This window comes from Pteropus vampyrus, unplaced genomic scaffold, assembly GCF_000151845.1.
Source record: "Pteropus vampyrus isolate Shadow unplaced genomic scaffold, Pvam_2.0 Scaffold218, whole genome shotgun sequence".
In the NCBI taxonomy this organism is placed as follows: domain Eukaryota; kingdom Metazoa; phylum Chordata; class Mammalia; order Chiroptera; family Pteropodidae; genus Pteropus; species Pteropus vampyrus.
In genome coordinates this window covers 818,160-824,367 of record NW_011888999.1, presented here as the reverse complement: position 1 = coordinate 824,367, position 6,208 = coordinate 818,160, and the positions used below count along the sequence as shown (strand labels likewise).

The window sequence follows — 6,208 nt, the reverse complement described above, 5'->3', positions numbered from 1 at the left end:
AGATAATCATGGCACAGCTTCACATAGTATAGAGTTTTGTGTGGGGCTTATAACCATGTAAATACCTGTTGTAATTCAGTATGTTAAACAGAGGGTACCTGGGGCACAGAGAAGGGGATGCTTAACATAAAGAGTGAAGAATGCTTCCTGGAGGACTGAGATCTAAAGATGAGTGGGGGGAGGAAAATTAATTTTAGAAGAGGATAGGCAAAAGCTTAGAAGTGAGTGATGGAGAGATCTATACAGAAGAGATAAATACTGGAGAGGATAAAGAGTTAGACTTGAGGGCTCATAAATCATGCTCAAGAGTCTTAAGGAAATTGGGAAACTTGTGAACATTCTCAAAGCAGGGAAGTGACATAGAAAGTTTGTATTTTACAAATGTTATTGACTGTGGCATAGTGAAAGGATGGGAAGTAAGAAAGAATGTTTATAGGAGATATTTTTGTAAATCCAGTTAAGACATTCGGAAACTGGTATGTAGTGATGAAAAGAGAAAGGATTCAAAATATATTAAGAATGTCTAAGATGAAAGAAATATTATAATGAGGCAATTTAGAGAATAATGATTTACAAGAAAAGGAATAGAAGATAATATCAAGAAAATATTTAATTCTGCAATTCCCCAGCTCCAAAATTTAATGGGCATTGTTTGAAGAAAAAAATCTTAGTTCTTATTTATTATACTTCCACAAACTTGAAATTCAGCTTTGTGTTCCACATCATATCCCTATATTACTTTCTCAAAAATTCCTGATTTTATTATCAATTTTTCTGCCTGTATTCTATAATTTAGCTGATTTGTCATTATTCATTATCTCCAAACCCCTCCCTTCACCTGTCAAAATTCCTCCCACTCTTCTGAAAACATATCCCAAATGTTACTTCTTGGGTGAGTTATCTTTTTATCTCTTTACATTATTCTCATAGCAATGTGTATGTCTTTCGTAGCATAGGACCATATTTTGTTCATTTCAGTACCCTCCTAGAACCTTGTACAAAATCTTTATCTGAACAAAATTGGGATCCAGCAGATGTTTGGAAACTGAGGTGGATATTACATAGAACACTACATTTCTTTACTGATAACTAACAAAGAAAACAAGAGCATAAGATAAAGGACCTAATAGGAAAGTCAGAATCATCAACCCAAAGAAACATTCTGAAGGAGCACAAGAAGAAAAGAGGTGATTTAGATTTTAATATCAAAAATAAATATGAAAATTAAAAATGAACACTAAAACACTAAAAACTATTAATTTCATGGGCAGTTATTAATTGCTTAGTATGTGTATGCTATAGGTATTAAAATTAAGCCTGCTTTAACATCTTTACTTTAAATCACAGAAAATTTATAGAAAGACCATTTTTATACTACTTCACCTCTGCAGATTGTGTTTTCACAGTTTATTCTTATATATATATAGCATGATACAATTTCATTGCTCTCAAAAAATGAAATACTTTGGTGTGAAAAAGGCAGTGCTAAGAATTAAACTTCTGATAAGATATTTTTTTCCCTTTCACAAAGAAAACTGAAAATGCTATATATCCTTTGACTTTACCTTGAGTATTTCCTAGATATAAGGTTCAGGAACTATAACTGTAGTATATATAGGACCATAGCAATACCAAACTGAATTTTTTTCTCCAATAAGTCACTTTTCTATTCCTAACAAATACCTCTCTTTTTCTGATAACTTAGAAAAACCATTAGGTCTATGCATATGACAAATAGTTTGATTACAGCATTTAGAAATCCTATTAACTAAAGTTTATATATAGTGGTATTGCTTAATATATAATAAAATTAAAAAAAATGCATATTTATTGTATTTAGTTTAATATTGATTCTATTTCACTCACTACTTAAGTGATAAATTACTGCTCTAACATTACGCCCAAGTTCACTTGTTACTAAGAAGGGTGTATGGCATTAAACATGGAATTTCTGTGTTCAGAATTATGGACTTACACTCAGCAAAATCTATGCATGTTGACTTGCTCACAGCCATTAATTATAGGTCTTTTCCTCACTTTTTTCTTACATGCTGTCAAAATAAGATAAAATAAAAACAGCCACTTATTTTACAAACAAAATGGGTTGGTTCAGAAAGAACATAGAATTGCAATTCAGGATAGGCTAGTTATGACAAACCATAGGCGAGCCTGAAGAACAAAGGAGAGAAACTGTTACTTTATAGGGAAAAAGGATAGTTAGGAGGAGCTGTTATAAACTAAATATCCATCAACTGGGAGTTCAAAGTGTAGTGGCTTCCCATTGGCTGAGTTATGGAGGTTTCTCATTGGCTGGATCTGTTGGTGGGCAAGGAGAAAGTTTTCCTTCCTCCTCTGAAGTGGTAAAATAAGCTTCTTCCTTTCCAGACATCTAAGAGTATGCTTCTTCCTTTTGGAGTCTGCAAGATGAGGTGAGGAGTAGTGCATGAAAAGTCTCACTTCAGGGCTTCCTGACTCTGACTTTAAATGAGGTTTCTTTACTTATTTTCACAATGCCAAAAGCTATATAGTAGAAATATCACTGCAAATCTAAAAGTACTATAAAATATAGGTCTAACTGATGCTAATTTTGGATTAAGGGCCTTTTCTACCCTGACGAAGAATAACTTTTTAAAACTATTCTAAGTGTATCTACGAGTTGTTAATATTTTCGTGTTTCAAGGTTCATGATGACAGGGACTATATCTTATTTATTTACTTATTAAAGAGATAATTATTAGGTGTCTACTCTGTGCTAGATGCAGGTGCAGAGACTGCAGCCCAAACTCAGCAGGGAAGGGAAGTTCTTGATCTCAAGATGCTTACACTCTTACGCTCTCCTTGAAAAGAAATGTCCACTAATCAAAGAAAAACATATTGTCAAGACTTTAGATAGTGATGAGTATTCCAAAAGATTAAAATGGTGTACATGATACAGAGTTACTGAACGTGTAGAGGTGGGTATAGAGAGAGAGATAATTAAGATTAATGGTCAGGAAGTTCTCTCTGAAGAGACAACATTTTATCTGACATCTAAATGATAAAAAGGAGTTAGCCAAGTCAAGACCCAGGGATAAAGTCTTTCAGCCAAGGAAATGTTTAAAGAGATCCTAAGTTGAGACTCATATGGCATCTTGAAGAAATTGAAAGACTAATATGCCTAAAGTGTACTGTTTGCGGTGGCTTTATTCTTAGAATAATTGTTGTGTGAGTTGAAAATTCAAGCGTTAATAAATGTGTTTTTCCTCTTTTTAGCTTATTGATGTTAATATAATAAGTAGTAAAATTAATTTAAAAACAACTACTTATTGCAGTTGTTGAGAATAGGTGCGTAGCTGAAGATAGGTGTAAATGATCTGCTAACTTGATCATAATTTATATCTATAAATTTTTCAATATGCAGTTATACCTTGATCACCTAAATGATAACCTGGTTTCTAAAATATTTTGCATTCATTTTATAGATGGAAAAAACTAATGATTAGCTATTTACCTTAAACATTAAGCATGTGATTGTGGAAAAATTAGACCTTTGGGTCTAGACAGATTGAGTTCTAATACAGCTATGTCCATACAAATTATATGGCTTTGAACAATGTGTTTTACCTTTTTTATTTATTAAAGTTTCTGTAAGTTTGAAAATACATGACACATAGAATTTCTGTTTTATTTTTTCTTATAATAAACATTTCCTCTAAGACAATATCTTTCAGTAGTAATAATAGCTAATATTAACTAACAATACTGTACGTCAGGTACTGTGCTAGTCTAAACACTTTATATCCTCTATGTTTATTAATTCATTTCATCTTTTATAACTCTATGAGATAAATACTATTCCTAAAATTAAAGTAAAATGTAATAATAAAATAAATTGAATTCTGCCCAAACAACATGTTTTGCAATAATGTTCTACCACAATTTAATATAAGATGTGTAGAAATCTGTAAAAATTGCTTCCTGCTACTATAATTCCATGCCCATGAATTATATTTCCCCCATCTCTGTGGTGGAGCTCCCAGCACAGCAGTTAGTAAAAGCCTTCTTCTCTGCCCTGAAACTCTATCAATTCTGCTTCTCAATCATTGCTCTGGTCTCCTGCCGCTGTCTAGATCAAATTTAAACTCTGTGTCCTTGACATCAAAGTCATAACACAGAATACTCTTACATTTTCTCTGGTCTTATAGCTTGTCTTTTCTTATAAGCAATACTTATTTAAAAGCTTGCTTGATCTCCAAGTGAGCAAAATTAGTCATTCTTTTCCATACCATATTTTAAAGAACTTATAATGGACTACATTCTAAAGTTGAAATAAGATTGTAGTTTTGCATTGAAATTGTCGTTCGTGGACAAGCATCACTGGCATCATTGCATTTGTTAGAAATGCAAAACCCCCTACCTAGATTTACTGAATTGGAATTTGCATTTTCAGAACACCCAAGTGATCCTGTTCATATTAAAGACTGAGAAATACCATTCTAGAGGTCTGCAAGGATAATGTTCTGGACTCAATCACACAGATGGTGGGAAGTCAAGAAAAGCCTTTGAAGTGAATTCTGCCTATGTGGCAGGAGATGCCCATAACCTACATTTATTAAGGGCCTATGCTGTTTGGATTCTTATCTAATTTTTTATGTGTATTAATTTATTTTATTCTGACCACAATCCTACAAGGTATTTGATTTTATGACCACCTTTTTAATAATAAAGATGAAAAAAACAAGACCCTGGAGGTTAAGTGATTTCCCTAAGGTCACATATCCAGTAATGGAAAATGAATGAAGCCCTAATTTCAGTCAAATGAATGACTAGTCTTCCCTGCACAGATATTCCTATTACTGTTTCTCCACTACAGTGTGTGAAAAAACAGCCTAAGTGATAATGATTCAGCAAACTCATCAATGCCTATCTTTTTGCTACTTTTATTTTACCATCTTCATTTTTCACAAACTTCTATCTACCGCTGAAACAGGCAGTCTGTACTGCTCTTGAGTTGAAGTTACTTTCCGTATCTTTGGCAAACACTAAAATAAATTAAGTAAATATTGTGTACCCAGTGCTATACTAGATCTTTTAGGTATTTGATTTAATATGTAATGAAGGAGATATTATTATCTCTATTTCACAGACAGTGAGATCAAAATCAGAAAAAGGTTGAGAAAAATCAGACAGGGTTAAAGTCATGTTTTAATTCTATTTTTTTTTCTGATTCTAGAAGTAGGGTTCTTTCAACCATCCATTATTGACACCTACTGTCTTTACTTCTTGTTTGATGGAATCAATCTTGAAATCCATATTTCTGAGAGATAAAGGTTTTTGTTTGTTTTGTTTTTAAATTTTTTCTCACCTGGATCCACTACACATAGTTGTCAAACTTTAAGCATTCAAAATAACCTGGTAGACTTGTTAAAACACTGATCACTGGATTCCATCTTCAGAGTTTGAGTTAGCAGGTCTGTGGTGGAGCCTGGTAATTTCCATTTCTAATAAGTTTCAGAATATGTTGATGTTGCTGGCCTCAGAACCACATTTTGAACCACTGTAGAAAATAAATCTTCCTAATTCTTCATATGTCCTTATTATTTTTTATTTTTATTCCCACTCTGGAATAGATTCCCAGGTGGTGTCCACAGTAGAAGGACTAGACAGCAGTAGATCTGAATCTAGATTTCACACAGGCATAAAATAGAGAAGGATCTGGGAAGTGGTATAGAGTACAGCAGATCTTTGAATAATGTTGTTTTGTTCAATGTCATTTCATTATAACATTGATGAGATGCTGTAGGAATTCAACTCTTGTTGATATCAATTAGCTTGTGGTAAAATTGGTTTCAATATACATCATTTAATTGCAGCTCCAAGAACCTATCAATGACATTAAGTGAGGACCTACCTACTGTTCATGCACAATGGGACTAAGTTTTAAAAAGATATCTCCTGTCATTTTCATTAACCTTCCTACTTGAAGAAACAAGTAGAATTAACATTATTATTATTTTTTTTTTTTTAGGCAAGGCAACCATTGTTTGACCTCACAGATTGCAAGGACCTTGTCAGCTTACAATCTCTTTTTTTTTTAATTTTATTTTTTACTCCTACAACACCTGGTCTTCCTATGTGGTCTCCCATGCAAGTACTAACCAGGCCCAACCCTGCTTAGCTTCCAAGATCAGATGGGATTAGGCTTGTTCAGGGTACCATGGCTGTAGAC

The 6,208-nt window shown here is 33.1% G+C and overlaps 1 pseudogene; it reads right to left on the bottom strand.

Annotated features, from left to right (window-relative positions):
• Positions 1-6,089: 6,089 nt before the first annotated feature.
• Positions 6,090-6,208, bottom strand: LOC111747343 (annotated as a pseudogene).